This window comes from Pelobates fuscus, chromosome 3 (genome assembly GCF_036172605.1).
Source record: "Pelobates fuscus isolate aPelFus1 chromosome 3, aPelFus1.pri, whole genome shotgun sequence".
Classification (NCBI taxonomy): domain Eukaryota; kingdom Metazoa; phylum Chordata; class Amphibia; order Anura; family Pelobatidae; genus Pelobates; species Pelobates fuscus.
In genome coordinates, this window is record NC_086319.1 from 8,058,348 (window position 1) to 8,075,259 (window position 16,912).

The 16,912-nt window shown below is 41.0% G+C and overlaps 1 protein-coding gene across 2 annotated transcripts in view; it reads right to left on the reverse strand.

The window, feature by feature from the left end:
• Positions 1–16,912, reverse strand: part of SOX5 (SRY-box transcription factor 5) — a 264,806-nt gene that overhangs the window by 134,205 nt on the left and 113,689 nt on the right. The window contains exon 1 of one of the 2 annotated variants that reach the window (XM_063446674.1): positions 10,331–10,422. The exons of the other annotated variant lie outside the window; for it this stretch is intronic. The gene's annotated coding sequence lies outside the window, so the exon portion shown is untranslated. Of the gene's footprint in view, positions 1–10,330; positions 10,423–16,912 lie in introns of those variants that run through there. 2 annotated transcript variants of the gene reach the window in all.

A 16,912-nucleotide genomic window follows, 5' to 3' on the forward strand; every position in this document is an offset into this window, starting at 1 on the left:
GATTATTATTTCATTAGAAGCAGTACTGACCCTACCATATAATAATCCCATTACTGGCAGTGTCCTGGTACCTGATTAATGCTGGATTATTATTTCATTAGAAGCAGTACTGACCCTACCATATAATAATCCCATTACTGGCAGTGTCCTGGTACCTGATTAATGCTGGATTATTATTTCATTAGAAGCAGTACCGACCCTACCATATAATAATCCCATTACTGGCAGTGTCCTGGTACCTGATTAATGCTGGATTATTTTTTCATTAGAAGCAGTACCGACCCTACCATATAATAATCCCATTACTGGCAGTGTCCCGGTACCTGATTAATGCTGGATTATTATTTCATTAGAAGCAGTAGTGACCCTACCATATAATAATCCCATTACTGGCAGTGTCCTGGTACCTGATTAATGCTGGATTATTATTTCATTAGAAGCAGTACCGACCCTACCATATAATAATCCCATTACTGGCAGTGTCCTGGTACCTGATTAATGCTGGATTATTATTTCATTAGAAGCAGTACCGACCCTACCATATAATAATCCCATTACTGGCAGTGTCCTGGTACCTGATTAATGCTGGATTATTATTTCATTAGAAGCAGTAGTGACCCTACCCTATAATAATCCCATTACTGGCAGTGTCCCGGTACCTGATTAAAGCTGGATTATTATTTCATTAGAAGCAGTAGTGACCCTACCATATAATAATCCCATTACTGGCAGTGTCCTGGTACCTGATTAATGCTGGATTATTATTTCATTAGAAGCAGTACCGACCCTACCATATAATAATCCCATTACTGGCAGTGTCCCGGTACCTGATTAATGCTGGATTATTATTTCATTAGAAGCAGTAGTGACCCTACCATATAATAATCCCATTACTGGCAGTGTCCCGGTACCTGATTAATGCTGGATTATTATTTCATTAGAAGCAGTACTGACCCTACCATATAATAATCCCATTACTGGCAGTGTCCTGGTACCTGATTAATGCTGGATTATTATTTCATTAGAAGCAGTACTGACCCTACCATATAATAATCCCATTACTGGCAGTGTCCCGGTACCTGATTAATGCTGGATTATTATTTCATTAGAAGCAGTACTGACCCTACCATATAATAATCCCATTACTGGCAGTGTCCTGGTACCTGATTAATGCTGGATTATTATTTCATTAGAAGCAGTACCGACCCTACCATATAATAATCCCATTACTGGCAGTGTCCCGGTACCTGATTAATGCTGGATTATTATTTCATTAGAAGCAGTAGTGACCCTACCATATAATAATCCCATTACTGGCAGTGTCCTGGTACCTGATTAATGCTGGATTATTATTTCATTAGAAGCAGTAGTGACCCTACCATATAATAATCCCATTACTGGCAGTGTCCCGGTACCTGATTAATGCTGGATTATTATTTCATTAGAAGCAGTACCGACCCTACCCTATAATAATCCCATTACTGGCAGTGTCCCGGTACCTGATTAATGCTGGATTATTATTTCATTAGAAGCAGTACTGACCCTACCATATAATAATCCCATTACTGGCAGTGTCCTGGTACCTGATTAATGCTGGATTATTATTTCATTAGAAGCAGTACCGACCCTACCATATAATAATCCCATTACTGGCAGTGTCCTGGTACCTGATTAATGCTGGATTATTATTTCATTAGAAGCAGTACCGACCCTACCATATAATAATCCCATTACTGGCAGTGTCCTGGTACCTGATTAATGCTGGATTATTATTTCATTAGAAGCAGTACCGATCCTACCATATAATAATCCCATTACTGGCAGTGTCCTGGTACCTGATTAATGCTGGATTATTATTTCATTAGAAGCAGTAGTGACCCTACCCTATAATAATCCCATTACTGGCAGTGTCCTGGTACCTGATTAATGCTGGATTATTATTTCATTAGAAGCAGTACCGACCCTACCATATAATAATCCCATTACTGGCAGTGTCCCGGTACCTGATTAATGCTGGATTATTATTTCATTAGAAGCAGTACCGACCCTACCATATAATAATCCCATTACTGGCAGTGTCCTGGTACCTGATTAATGCTGGATTATTATTTCATTAGAAGCAGTACCGACCCTACCCTATAATAATCCCATTACTGGCAGTGTCCCGGTACCTGATTAATGCTGGATTATTATTTCATTAGAAGCAGTACCGACCCTACCATATAATAATCCCATTACTGGCAGTGTCCCGGTACGTGATTAATGCTGGATTATTATTTCATTAGAAGCAGTACTGACCCTACCATATAATAATCCCATTACTGGCAGTGTCCTGGTACCTGATTAATGCTGGATTATTATTTCATTAGAAGCAGTACTGACCCTACCCTATAATAATCCCATTACTGGCAGTGTACTGGTACCGGATTAATGCTGGATTATTATTTCATTAGAAGCAGTACCGACCCTACAATATAATAATCCCATTACTGGCAGTGTCCCGGTACCTGATTAATGCTGGATTATTATTTCATTAGAAGCAGTAGTGACCCTACCATATAATAATCCCATTACTGGCAGTGTCCTGGTACCTGATTAATGCTGGATTATTATTTCATTAGAAGCAGTAGTGACCCTACCATATAATAATCCCATTACTGGCAGTGTCCTGGTACCTGATTAATGCTGGATTATTATTTCATTAGAAGCAGTAGTGACCCTACCATATAATAATCCCATTACTGGCAGTGTCCCGGTACCTGATTAATGCTGGATTATTATTTCATTAGAAGCAGTACTGACCCTACCATATAATAATCCCATTACTGGCAGTGTCCTGGTACCTGATTAATCCTGGATTATTATTTCATTAGAAGCAGTACCGACCCTACCCTATAATAATCCCATTACTGGCAGTGTCCCGGTACCTGATTAATGCTGGATTATTATTTCATTAGAAGCAGTAGTGACCCTATCATATAATAATCCCATTACTGGCAGTGTCCTGGTACCTGATTAATGCTGGATTATTATTTCATTAGAAGCAGTAGTGACCCTACCATATAATAATCCCATTACTGGCAGTGTCCCGGTACCTGATTAATGCTGGATTATTATTTCATTAGAAGCAGTACCGACCCTACCATATAATAATCCCATTACTGGCAGTGTCCTGGTACCTGATTAATGCTGGATTATTATTTCATTAGAAGCAGTAGTGACCCTGCCATATAATAATCCCATTACTGGCAGTGTCCTTGTACCTGATTATTTCATTAGAAGCAGTACCGACCCTACCATATAATAATCCCATTACTGGCAGTGTCCCGGTACCTGATTAATGCTGGATTATTATTTCATTAGAAGCAGTACCGACCCTACCATATAATAATCCCATTACTGGCAGTGTCCTGGTACCTGATTAATGCTGGATTATTATTTCATTAGAAGCAGTACCGACCCTACCCTATAATAATCCCATTACTGGCAGTGTCCCGGTACCTGATTAATGCTGGATTATTATTTCATTAGAAGCAGTACCGACCCTACCATATAATAATCCCATTACTGGCAGTGTCCCGGTACCTGATTAATGCTGGATTATTATTTCATTAGAAGCAGTACCGACCCTACCATATAATAATCCCATTACTGGCAGTGTCCTGGTACCTGATTAATGCTGGATTATTATTTCATTAGAAGCAGTACCGATCCTACCATATAATAATCCCATTACTGGCAGTGTCCTGGTACCTGATTAATGCTGGATTATTATTTCATTAGAAGCAGTAGTGACCCTACCATATAATAATCCCATTACTGGCAGTGTCCTGGTACCTGATTAATGCTGGATTATTATTTCATTAGAAGCAGTAGTGACCCTACCATATAATAATCAGCAAATATATCTGCATTTTTTGCAGTACTAATCCTACCCACAAACTCCAGGCCGGGTCGTTACCGTTAACACCACATATACCTTTGCACGTTAGGACACTAACGGCGGTTTTATTAAGGTCCATTAATAATGAATTTGGCTGTGCAGCTCCTCACAGTGGGAAGTATAGGGTAGATTGATTACTGTTTTGGTAAATGCTTTGTAGCAATTGTTAATGACACAAATGTTATCTGCATTCTTTCAGATGAAAGTTTGGCAAATAATCCAAGTTCAAATGTTTTACAAATAATGGCCAAATTTTACTCTGAACAATTGTAGCATCTCTATACGTCTGATACCTTTAGAAACATATTTGCACAAAGTAGTAATTACTTCCTCAAAAAGCCTTGATCTGAAATTCACTGGCAGTTACAAGAATAGCTCACTATATTAATTTCTATAAAGCAGGTTCTGCGTACATAAGGATAGCTAAATGTAGTTTTCTTTGTTTTGCTGGCTGTTCATTAATATTAGGTAGCATTAAACAATGCTACAGATTAATCAGAATGTATCTTCTACTTGGTTTAGCGCACAGGCCACCTGCGCAGTGATAAATACTCCAAATAAAATGCAGTTTTCTGATGGACCTTCACATACAGCATAGCAAGTGGGGAAGTCAGTTATTTTACATTTGATCCCCTCGTTAATCATGTCAAAAATATCGAGTTTACTTTGTTAACTATTTGTGGGGAGAGACATGATCACAGGGCTAAATCGGGACATGGTGAACTCATTGCAGGCTATTTGTGGTACTAAAAGAATCTAAGAGGATGCAACAATCTTGAGATAAGTTGACTCTGCAACCTAAAACCTTGGCCACAAAAATATCCCTTCACAAGCCACATAAACCCACTAAAGATTAGCACATTGAATGTCAGAACAGTGAACTGCTCCAGTATATGTTCACTCCACAGCCATATCCTGTGCTAATACCATTACTGTGGGACTAGCCTGGAGAATGAAACCAAAGTAAATAATAAAATAAATATGTTTTAACAAGTGACAGGAATGGATGGCAGTGAAAGATATTTTCCATCGTCATCTTGGATTTTGCCAATGGCCTGCTATTTTGACATTCAATTCTCGCACACTGACCTGCGCTGCAGAATTTTCATGTAACTGCTCATACAAATGCTATTCAAATATCGAGGACAATTGAGGGAATTGAACAATGTAATTGTATAGTCATGTCAGCACTGAGACGGCCATACAATTACTGCGCCTTTCAATTGCGCGATTATGACTATAGTACGGAGTAAGAAAATGGAAAGTAAAAGAATGCCTCGTTTCCACTGAGCGGATCGGTTCGGTTCAGTTCGGTACGGTTCGCTATTTTGGGTGTTTCCATTATGAAAGTGGTCCATACAAGCGAACCGTACCGATCCATTCAGGGCCCTGCTTCAGATGTAGGGCCATAGAAAATGGAACGGTTCGGTTAGGGCGGATCTACTATACAATCCATTGATTGGTGGACAGGAAGAGCATTTTTTCTAAACCCTGCATGGCCCTGAAGGTCTGACTTGCAGTGGAAACGCTCACCAGAATGGGCTGGTCCATTCTAAACCTTCCAAACTGTACCAACCCGAACCGATCCGCTCAGTGGAAACGAGGCAGAAGTGGCCCCAATATGATTCTGCTCAGTAACAATGCCACCGTTTATTATTCCCTTTTAAGAAAGTATACAGCTCTTGCCCCCGCACTCTTGTTTATAAGGATGTGGGATTGTTTGGCTATTGGTTACCCCATACTGGGAGCATGAAGAGACCGCCTGTTAACTTATCAAAGGAACAGTCTGCTCTGAAGGACAAACAATTATTAGAACCTGGTTAATTTTCCCACAGAATAAAAAGCAAGGCGGGCAGAGCCATGATTATGCTGGAAGTTAATCGCTCCATATTTCTTCTAAAACATAACCCCCTTAGCAAGTCAGCAGCCCTAAATGGCGAGGCAGGAGTTAAGGCAGCTCATAAGCTACTTTTTGGTCCCTTAAAACGCAAGCAGATCTACTTTCTAATCACATTTTTTACATTAGCAATGAGGAGCTTGTATGCTGGCATGGTGTCAGGTTATACGCGTGTCACTGTGTTCAATACATACTGGCTGTTTGCTAGACTTAAAGGTTTAAAAGAGCGAAAGGCTTGTTCCTACTGTTTAGAAATTGACTTGGGTCCACAACATCCAGCGTTTCTTTGGGAACTCGAGTTACTAACAAGGTTTAAGTGGAAGATTGGACATGCTTCCTATTTTACGGCAGCTTTGGAATTTAAAAATGGTCACCGAGCCCTGGGGTCTTACATTACAAAGACTCCAGTGAGTGGAAAATTGAATCTTTTTATGGAACATACTGTATGTTTTTCTGTTCCGTATGCATATCACATGTTCAAAAAAAAAAAAGACAATATAATGACTTTCCTCCTCCTTTCTGTCATTGTGGGGATCTAACTAAAGGCCAGTAAAACCGCTTCTTGCAGCAGAGGCTGTCAGTCATTAGAGCCTCACAAACCTATGCAGAGCAGGAATGCAGAAATAGCAATTCAATGTAAACTAACAATAGCTGCTAAAGCCTCCAGGCACCAGGAGCAAAGCATTTTACTTTTAAGTCTATTGTCAGAGGAGTCTCTGACAAAGCTTTTTCCCCTGCAGCTAGACAAAATATTCGCTGTAGTGAGCTCGTAAAGAAACAGAAGACTTGTGTCTAACTTCCACGGTTAAAGCCCTAGTGATCAGATTTCTGAAGCTTTTTCGAGAGTCACTCCAGATCTTCCTATAAAATGTCACAATGCTTTTAAGTGGGGGCTGTAGAAATGGAGCTTTACTGTGCACAGCAGAAAGGACCTCCGAAAAACGGCTGAATGACTTTAAAAAAAAACAGTCATCTATGGTGCTTGTACAACTCAATTATTTCAGTAGAGTCCAAAAACCTCACCACAAAAAACTAACACCCACAATAACAAAACGCTACTTGAATCATCTAGGAGCCGGTAAAGCGAGAGAGCTTCTATACCTTAGAATCAAAGATATGCCACTGCTTGCACTTCTAGTGTTAACAGAGAAAGCTGGGGTGGTAAAATAAAACCGTTTTCAAATAGCAAAGTGGAAATAAAAATAGAAAGTTTGATTCATTAATAAAAGTAGAACCTACAGAATATGTTTACACAAAAAAACTCTGCATAAACGGGTGTATTCCTCTCTCTGCGTAAACGAGCATATTCCACTCTCTGCGTAAACGGCCGCACTCCTCTCTCTGCGTAAACCGCCGCATTCCTCTCTCTGCGTAAACCGCCGCATTCCTCTCTCTGCGTAAACCGCCGCATTCCTCTCTCTGCGTAAACCGCCGCATTCCTCTCTCTGCGTAAACCGCCGCATTCCTTTCTCTGTGTAAACCGCCGCAATCCTCTCTCTGCGTAAACCGCCGCATTCCTCTCTCTGCGTAAACGCCCGCTTTCCTCTCTCTGCGTAAACCGCCGCATTCCTCTCTCTGCGTAAACCGCCACATTCCTCTCTCTGCGTAAACCGCCACATTCCTCTCTCTGCGTAAACCGCCGCATTCCTCTCTCTGCGTAAACGCCCGCTTTCCTCTCTCTGCGTAAACGGACGCTTTCCTCTCTCTGCGTAAACGGCCGCTTTCCTCTCTCTGTATAAACGGGCACATTCCTCACTCTGTGTAAACGGCCGTTTTCCAATCTCTGCGTAAGCGGGCGTATTCCTCACTCTGCGTAAACGGCCGTATTCCTCACTCTGCGTAAACTGCCGTATTCCTCACTCTGCGTAAACGGCCGTATTCCTCACTCTGCGTAAACTGCCGTATTCCTCACTCTGTGTAAACGGCCATATTCCTCACTCTGCGTAAACGGCCGCATTCCTCGCTCTGTGTAAAAGGCCGTATTCCTTGCTCTGCGTAAACGTCCGTTTTCCAATCTCTGCGTAAGCGGGCGTATTCCTCACTCTGCGTAAACGGCCGTATTCCTCACTCTGCGTAAACGGCCGTATTCCTCACTCTGCTTACAGGGCCTTTTTCCTCACTAAATAACTATTTTTACATCACAAGCTATATATATATCCATGTCGAGTTTTTGAGGCAGAGGGATGACCTTCTATAGGTTTTATTCAGACACTGATCCTTACATGTTGTTCAAAACACTAAAATTCTAATGCAAGTACCATATGATACGTGGGATACAGACAGACAGACAATCGCTTATAGAAAATTGATTCTAATGGTAGAAAATGTCAGTATGCCCATTCACCATCTGAAAGCACCAACTCCATTCTTTATTTTAATTCTAGTTTATACTTCTTTGAGCTTGAGCATTATATCAGTCCATATCATCTCCACCAGGAAGCTGCCCTAGGAATCTACAACAAAGTTTGTAGAAAGATTTCCTATGTACTGGTGATTATAACTCTGCAATGACAAGTAATGGCTTACAAGGTTGCTAAGGTAAAACAAGGACAAGGATACAAGAAGGGAACAGAAAGTGGCAGAAAATATGAAGAATAAAAAAAAAAAAAAAAAGCCATTTTAGTCTGCAAACACATCACCATGTTTTTCCCATAATGCCCTGTGCGCACTCATGCAGTCAGACGAGATTTCATTAAAGCCATACATAAGCGTGTGTGCTCACAGCATCATGGGAAATCATCGATTTACATTGCATGCCAGGCTTTGACAGCCTGGAATTTCATTTGTCTACATGCAAAGATGAAATAAAATTAATTTAAAAAAAAAAAAGAACAAAATTTGGAGGGAGAACCGTAGTTAACTTTTAGCTATTGGTTTGTTTAAAAACCTTCCAAGTCACCTTACAGATGGCATCGGGCAACATATATCAAAGCCCCCACCCCATGCCGCAGTGTCAGAGGCGACATTTGAAAAGGCTATGGTAGGTGCAGTTCTGAGGACCAACTGTATCATTACACTAGCAGAAAATGTACCATCACTAGTTGTCTATTGATTCTGTTTACTTTGAAAGATATTATATACAGAGAGAGAGAACACAGATTTATAATAAAAATCAGATGGCAAAGCTAACTCCCAATAGAGGTGTGAAAGCGGCAGTGCATTTCGAATCAGTTTGAAAGAAGCAGTTAAATGTGTCCCGATACGTTGGGTAAACTCATGGATCAATCACACGTTTAACAGATTTCAAACAGAGCTCGGAGCTGACTGAGTGGGAACACAGAGGGTTACATCGCCTCATTTCATGATGTATTTACACTGCATACTTCCTTGTTTCACCCAAGTTTCTTTTACACACATATGCTTCCTCGCATCAGTGCCACAGGCAGTACCCACTAGTGAGTGGCGCTCCAATCATGCCAGCTATTGTTAAAGTGACATCCTGGCTCCACATGCATGCCCCCTCTCGCACCCTGCCTCTCACACTGCGCTGCATGCCAAACACTCGAAAGATTGATTCCTTCATGCAGAGCAATGTGACCTGCCTCTTATGCCAACATTCTGCGATTCTCCGCCACATGCCAAGCGCCAGGAATCCGGCACAGGCTCTGCATGTAAAATAAAATACAGTCTTCATTCAGAAACAGTGACAGCATTAACAGGGTACAACTCCTTCTATACAAAGCTAGTTGTTCACTCATGCTAACAGGCCAACATAGCTCCACTAGTCCTCGTAAAGCAAATTTATAAAAACTGCCAAACCACACTTTCCAAAAATGGATTCTGGATTTTTTAAACATGTTTTGCTTCTTCTTCCGCGATTTAAAGTCACACAGTAAAGGTTGCATTGTGAGAGAATCAAAATAAACTGTTGATTAGTAATATAAGTGAATCTCATTTTACACATAATTAAATCAGTAAAACACACACACACACATACACACACAACCTTTAAAATAAAAAGAGAGAAATGTTCTCTTGCCCCACGTTACTGCCTAATCAACACCTACACATCAATAACTATATCACTATCCTAAATATCTACTTGGAAAAGTCATTATATATCATAGTAACAGAATTCTAGCAGCTGCCGTATCCAGGTCAGAACAAGTGTTTCCCAGTTGGCAGTTGACAGCTGTCATCTGCAAATCACACCCATGTGGATTCAAATACCTATAACGTTTAAACACAGCTAAACAACTGAAAAATCATTAGCTTTGTAAAACTTAAACGGAGATTCCAGTGAAACGAGAAAAACAGCCCCATAAAAAACCAAGAGAGTCCCTTCTCACCAAAAACAACCTGAGCTTCCTTCTAAAAATGCTGAGCACACTGATGCCAAGTGACGAGCGCCATGCTGTACCCAAACTCCCAGTCACAAGACCATGTTTCCCAAGATGTCATCTGCTAAACTGAGCACAGTCAAAGCCATAATCAGCACGAGAAAAAAAGCAAAATAGGGAAAAAAAACAAACTTAAATATATTCGCTTACTGTCAGGGGGGCAGAACAATTTACAGACAAAGAGAAGAAATCTTTACTCTCGTTAAAGGGTGTCAGTTCCTCCGCAGCCGGGACACAGTGCTTTTCCCGGAGAATGACGCACAGCGGCCAGGGGCTCCTGTCGTCTGACATTCTCGTAGCATTGGATTTAGCTCACAATGTGTTCTTGTCAGCAGGCTTCAGGAAGAGGAGTCAATGGTTTAGTGGAAAAGGGGGAGGGGAGACAAGAGGGGGGGTGCGATTTTACCTTCTCCCTGCTGAACCTATAATGTCCCAGTGCAGCTGCAGACAGAACAGTACATATTATGTCCTTAATTACGCCAGGCTTCTTTAACCCTGTCCTCTGACAGCTGCCTTGCTATCCTCCCAACAGGTGCTATTAGACGCCTGAACAATAGCACAGGCTTTTAAGCAAGCTCCGCTGACAAGTGAAGAGCAAGAACAAATGCTATGGCAGTGCTCCTCTCTCAGGGTCACTAAGGAACTCCCAGGACTTATTATTGGTATTTATTAACAGTATGGCACAAGCTCACAGCTCCCTCACTGCAGCTTTAATACAATTACTGAGCTCTCAGCACCGTAAGTGCTGACCATATACATCCATGGAACATATAGTGTCAGGTAATGTGCGTGTGTGATATGTGCAAAAGCAGGCTTCCTGCTTCCATAGGTCACACCATTTACTATAGCTTTGATTATCTTATTTTAAATCTAACAATGCATCAAGCTAGTACAAACCGGAGTAGTGAGCAAAGCACAGAATACAATGCAAACCTATAAGGAGATAGATCTCCATTTATAGCCAATTACACAGGGATCAAAGATTCTGTATTACTCTCTCTCTCAGCCTGCCTGGCTTTACACTGTGTGAACTACTTTGTGGTAAACAGAGATTGGTGACACAGCTGAATCTACAAGTCATTTGGAGGGGCAGAGGGTCTAGGGAGAGGTAACATTAAGGGGGAGAGCGGCTTTATTTGCTTTAACACGTGTCATTTAATTGCTGTTCTATGGGACGTCACAAAGGGTCTCTTTAGAACGTAAGGTCTTTTAAACTGAACCCACATAACATATAATTACATGGAATGGTTAGTGCTGCCCATTTTATTTATAATTCCCTCGCAGTGTACTGAGCTGCAGAATATTTCTCCTATGAAAAACAGACTAATTGCATGATTTATTAGGTTATAAGGCTGCAGGAAATCAACATATCAACACATAAAACAATATAGACAACAAGCAATGACAGTTACAAGAACAACAATGCCATCTACCATGAGTTTACAATAAATATGCACTGCATTCAGCAAGATGGTCCATCAGCTTACAATCAATATACACTGCATTCAGCGAGATGGTCCATCAGGTTACAATCTATATACACTGCATTCAGCGAGATGGTCCATCAGGTTACAATCTATATACACTGCATTCAGCAAGATGGTCCATCAGGTTACAATCTATATACACTGCATTCAGCAAGATGGCCCATCATCTTACAATCTATATACACTGCATTCAGCGAGATGGTCCATCAGGTTACAATCTATATACACTGCATTCAGCGAGATGGTCCATCAGGTTACAATCTATATACACTGCATTCAGCGAGATGGTCCATCAGCTTAAAATCTATATACACTGCATTCAGCGAGATGGTCCATCAGGTTACAATCTATATACACTGCATTCAGCGAGATGGTCCATCAGGTTACAATCTATATACACTGCATTCAGCAAGATGGCCCATCATCTTACAATCTATATACACTGCATTCAGCGAGATGGTCCATCAGGTTACAATCTATATACACTGCATTCAGCGAGATGGTCCATCAGGTTACAATCTATATACACTGCATTCAGCGAGATGGTCCATCAGGTTACAATCTATATACACTGCATTCAGCGAGATGGTCCATCAGGTTACAATCTATATACACTGCATTCAGCGAGATGGTCCATCAGCTTAAAATCTATATACACTGCATTCAGCGAGATGGTCCATCAGGTTACAATCTATATACACTGCATTCAGCGAGATGGTCCATCAGCTTACAATCTATATACACTGCATTCAGCGAGATGGTTCATCAGGTTACAATCTATATACACTGCATTCAGTGAGATGGTCCATCAGCTTAAAATCTATATACACTGCATTCAGCGAGATGGTCCATCATCTTACAATCTATATACACTGCATTCAGCGAGATGGTCCATCAGGTTACAATCTATATACACTGCATTCAGCAAGATGGCCCATCATCTTACAATCTATATACACTGCATTCAGTGAGATGGTCCATCAGGTTACAATCTATATACACTGCATTCAGCAAGATGGCCCATCATCTTACAATCTATATACACTGCATTCAGCGAGATGGTCCATCAGCTTACAATCTATATACACTGCATTCAGCGAGATGGTCCATCAGCTTAAAATCTATATACACTGCATTCAGCGAGATGGTCCATCAGCTTAAAATCTATATACACTGCATTCAGCGAGATGGTCCATCAGCTTATAATCTATATACACTGCATTCAGTGAGATGGCCCATCAGCTTACACTCTAAATACCCTGCATTCAGTGAGATGGCCAATGAGCTTACAATCTAAATACCCTGCATTCAGTGAGATGGTCCATGAGCTTACAATCTATACACACTGCATTCAGTGAGATGGTCCATCAGCTTACAATCTATACACACTGCATTCAGTGAGATGGCCCATGAGTTTATAATCAATATACACTGCATTCGGTGAGCTGGCCAGTGACTATAAAGTCTACACATATTGCACTGAGCGATGTGGCCCTTGGCCTTGCAATCTAATTGCACACCATTCAGCAAGGTGGCCCATGAGCTTACAATCTATACACACTGCACTCAGTGAGATGGAGAAGGTAATGGAATTTTACATAAAAGGTAGCAGTAAAGAATTTGAAGTTTGTAACTTGGGGATGGAAGACAAATTAAATCACGTTAAACTTTATGTTATGAAAGCCCGTTGTAGCGGCTATGGTTACAGTAGTTCCCTAGTGCCATCTAACTGTTAGGAATCAAACCATTTTCGAGTTTAGCTGGGTCCCCATAGTGTGCACTGTACAGCCCCACTTCATAGATATAGCCGAAATTCCTACTTCTTCTTTTGCAAATCACTGACACCCAGGTAAACCCCTTCACAATCAAGGGTTTCAGTCAGGAGATTCCTGTGACCCTAAGCACTACACTGGGCTAGAATGTTAATGGTGCTTACAGTCCCACTTAAAATTATGTAAAGAAAAATCAAAACACAAACTAAAAATACTTAAAAGAGGTTTTCTGCTAAATGTTCACGCAAGTCAAGTGATATAAATAAAAACAGATAGGTTGAAAGGGGAACAGAAATAATTTTACAAAATGATGAAATATCATATATATTGCTATTATTTACCCATGTAGTGAGGGTACAGTAAGCAGACATTGAGAACTTCAGTGATGTTAGGATGCACAGTGGCCACATGTGAAAGCAAGTAAATCTGAAATGTGAAGAGATTTCTCCTGGCTTTATCTAGATCCCTTCAGACGCCATACCAAAATCATTCACACAACATACAAAGCTTACATCTTAGCACAACACTACACTAAACGTGATCAGAAACAACACACAACTATAATTATATACTTACACTTATATATGTATGTGTTTCACAGAAGGATTGTGACACAATTTGAATGTAATGCAGGGATGGATATAACACAATATTGTTAATATACACTGGCTATTTAATGTAAAATATTTAACCAAGTAGTAATAGAATGTAATAAACCTCAGCTATTAAGAGGTTACAATTCCCTGAAAGAATGAATTAACCTCTGGATACGTTGAGCACTGTACACATTTTGTCATCGGGGAATACGTACATGTAAGTATTCAGGATCATCCGATAAGACTAAACAAATGAAAGTCCACCCCTAACAGGTTAACAGATACATCTCAAACCCATGTTCCATCTGTATCCTATAAGATACGAAGGTTAAAGATCAGTTATGTACTCTTTTAATGCACATTATAGACCAAAAAAATAATGGTCTCATATCAACTTTGTCCCCCGAATTAAAAAAAGCAACAACTATTTCTATGACAAATAAAATAAACTGACAAATATATTATTTGTTTAAGAAATAAATGTTTGATAGATATGAGTGTCTTATGCCACCATATGTTTGTGTGTAGATATGTATATTCTAGGGCTTTGTGCTTTTGGTGTAATTCAAACACAGGCGATATATAATGGCGATTGTCGAATAGCTGCAACAATATTTGTGTATGACGGAGCGCCGTGGGCTGGTGGAATTGAAGGATTTGTGAATGAGGTCACATTGGGAAGAGGGAAGAGTCACATAATTTTCGCTGCTGATCTTTTGTTCGCCCCTTTCTTTACGTTCCCTGTGCCCTGGATGGGGCAGTCACACCAAGTCCATTTTCCCATATTTGTGTAGCTGTCAGACATTTTTGCAAGGGAGGGAGCACCGGGCTAGGCTTTTACAACAAAGGCCTACTGTCACCGAGCCAGTCCTAGACGTGGTGGAAAGCAGCCCACAGGAAAAGCTCTGGCTCCATAGCTAGGCCCGGCGAGCACAGTTGCTGCATTGACTCAAATTGGCAACAGGTCTCAGTGTTCCTGGCTGGGAGCTGTGAACAAGGGCCGGGATTGAATAACCAGTTATAAAACCACTGGCTGAGTTTATCCAAGGTTTGCAAACTGTTATAATAGCCCAGTGTACAGCTCGCCGTCTCAACCTTCCCCACGTACAGTGTCATATCTCCACTCGGGCTCAGTCTACTTGTCATGATTACACAAAGCCAACTGAAAAAGGTGAATACAATGTCTAAATGTGGACATTACAAATCCCCTTTGTTCTGTGCTTTCGGGAGAAGGCAGGTGCTGTGAAACGTGTTCACATTCCCCCCCATTGTATGAAATGAAATTTCCCCCATGCTGAGTAAATTTTTCTTAATAACGGTAATACGAGCTAAAAGGTTGGAGCAAAGTTTTATTCAGCGCATATTACACGTGTCTGGAGCTGCCCTTACACCAGGAATCTTGTTAAAATTGCTAAACTTTCTGCACTTTTCATCCAGAGCTCCCATTTCACGAGTAGCTCATACCTGCCAGCTGCACTAGATTTCCAAAGATAGTCTTGCATGAATCTTCCAGCCCCAGTACTTTGTCACAGATTCAGAGCTTGAAACCGGACAACAGATTATGTCAAACTTGTACAAACTGAGATGACCTCATGCAAAAGTGGATTTCCTCCCTAGGCACAGTGCATGTCTGCTGAGTTTGAGGGGTTTTGACGGTAGATACAGTAAATGTTGGTATTTACAAGGTATATTAAGAGTATAGTAAGGGTGTTACAGTATAGCAGTGTAGCTAGTGATTATAGCAACCCAACAAATAATCCCAGGAGCAGGGATTATAGCGGTTTCCTACAATCACAAGACGAGGCTTCGTGTTGAGGGTGAAGGGAACTCATTTTGATGGGACCACACCTGATCTTTTATGACAGGCCCCATGCAAGGGGCACTCTCCCCTGGACCTGAGAGTAAACCACAGTAGAAACAAATAAACAATCACATTGGCTCTCAGACACTCCCATACAAACTAGGTCAGGTCAATCCTTCGTCTGTACCTGGGAGATAATGGAGTCAAGTACTGTATTAACTCAATTATCTCCATACACAAAAACACACATTTTTATAACAAACCCAAAATACTTTTAAAACATACAAAACCCCCACAAAAGTTACATCCCCTGATAGCCCCAATCAGGGTGAACAACATCACCAAGATCGGTTCAGGGGTTCATGAATTTCCTGAAAGTCCTAGTTTTGGCCGGCCGCACGCATGGTCCCACACCCAAAACCGTTCCATAGCATCGTGGCTAAGTGCCGCTGGGGATCGACCGGGAACCGCAAAGTTTTAATGTCGAAAATAGTTCCAGGGCATTTGCGGCTAAATCCCCCTGAAGTCTATTCGCGGTTTTGGTCCATGCGAATGGCTGCCAGGGAGCCAGCGTTCAGTTCTATGGAAAGTGCCGAACCAGGGGAAACAGGGGGAATAAAACATGGGTCATTACAGTCGCTGACCTGGCCCATAGTCTTTTGGCAGGAGGCTTGCAAGCATGCCCCTCCAAAAGCCTGTGTCGAGGTTCTGTTCGCTACAGCAGTAATAGTGCAGATCTTTCACAATATGTCAGGTAGAGAAAATTAAAACAAAATCACAGAAGTGCAACAAATAAGAAATGTAATGTAAAGATAATGCAATTAAGCCCACAGGTATATTCTGTATTCAAAGCAGTCCCATTTCCAGGAGCACTGGAGAGACAGCGGTGGAAGGTGGGTCTCATTATGACACTATAGGGTTACCATCCTGGCCTACGCAGTAAGGGTCTGGGCATATTTAAACAAATAAAAAGCTAATAAGGATTGAAAATTATTATTTTTTTAAATGTGGAACAGAAGATGGTATAGGAATTGCACTAGTACATACGGATCATATACCAACCACAACTCAGGGTA